Genomic DNA, 1585 nt, shown 5'->3' with positions numbered 1-1585 from the left:
TATAGAGCTTACAATCTCCACCTTATGGCTAAATGTGAACAGCCACCAATCCCCTCCCCTCTTGCTTGGTTCATTATTACTGCTTTAATTTCTTCCTTTTTTTATTTTTTTTATTTTATATGTACGTCTCATTCAATGGATCATCATGATGTATTAAATGCTCATATTTGTTAACTTGTTGCAAATTAAAGAGATTACTACTGAAATTAATGTAGAGAGCGTTTCTTTCTTTAATTTAAATTAGAAACTGTCTATTTACAGGTCGGCATGATACGGCTTCCCCTGTCCTTGCTTTCGTTGTTATATTTATCCCGTTTAGTTTGATTTAACTTGAAATTTATAAAAGAAAAAAAAACTTTTGATAATTATGGTCTTAAATAAGTTATAGATGTCTGTATGACTATAAAACATTATATTAAAGATAAAATAAATATTTTAAAATTAAACTTTTAAATAATATAAAAATGTGTCATTCCTTTTTAGATTAACTAAAAAGAAAAATGAGAAAGTATTAGCTTTCTTAAGTAAACATATTGGGGGCTGCAAAAAGGAGAAGACAAAGGCACTAAACGACATTTGAACCTAAGCTTATTTTATCTCTATTTAATTTATGTGATATCGTTTAAGTTTTTACTTAGTATAAAATTTAAGAAAAAAAAAATTTAAAAAAAATTTATGATCTAAAATAAATCTTAAATATTTGTGTTACTATATATTAGTAATTAAAATAAATTGAAATAGGAGAGTGATAGACTTACACTGGTGTCATAAAACATTCCTCTTCTTCTTTATGTGAATCTTTTAAACGGAAACTTTATCATTACAAGTCTAGCAAAATATTTATTGGCATAGGCTTGGCGATCACACAAACAAGAATAATAAATTCAATGTAACTATATAAATGAAATCTAAAAAGAAACAAAATAAATACAAATTTTATTTTTATCTTTTAAGTTAAAAATGTTATTTTTGCTAGAATTCGAATGGAAGACTTTACATGTTACATGAATTTGTACATGCGCTACGTTGTTTAGTTCTAGTTCGTGAAAGAAATGTAATTTATAGGCATAATACATAAATTAGACCCTTAACTTGGCTTCAAATTATAACTTTGACCTTTAACTTGTTGAGTGCACAAATAGGCACTTTTAACTATCCAAAACTTAAACAAAAAAACACTCGGATCCTACCTGGCAAAATGCGTGAAATACACACAAATTAGGCGCGTCAGATGTAAAAATTGAGGGGGCCAACAGTAAAAAAAGCATTGAAAGGACAATTAAACCCTCTTTCTATTTTTTTCAACAATTTTCCCCTCTTTTTTGCATTATTTGTTGTTCACTGCAAAATGCAAGTGACATTTAATAATTATTACAATTTTTTTTTATAAAAGTTAATTTTTAACTGACCTTAAATAAATAGTTTTAAATTTTAAATTTGAATAAATTATATATATTTATATGGTAGTAAACGTTCATGTTAACTCTAAAATGAATACATCACTATTAATAAAGCTTGAAGTTTAAAGAAAAATCCTTAAATGACCAAAATAACCCTTAAACTCAATTTTAATCACAGAAAGCAT

The sequence above is a fragment of the Solanum tuberosum genome, unplaced genomic scaffold (assembly GCF_000226075.1).
Source record: "Solanum tuberosum cultivar DM 1-3 516 R44 unplaced genomic scaffold, SolTub_3.0 scf00414, whole genome shotgun sequence".
Lineage (NCBI taxonomy): Eukaryota > Viridiplantae > Streptophyta > Magnoliopsida > Solanales > Solanaceae > Solanum > Solanum tuberosum.
The sequence above is the reverse complement of the archived record's forward strand: the minus strand, read 5'-3'. Positions refer to the sequence as shown.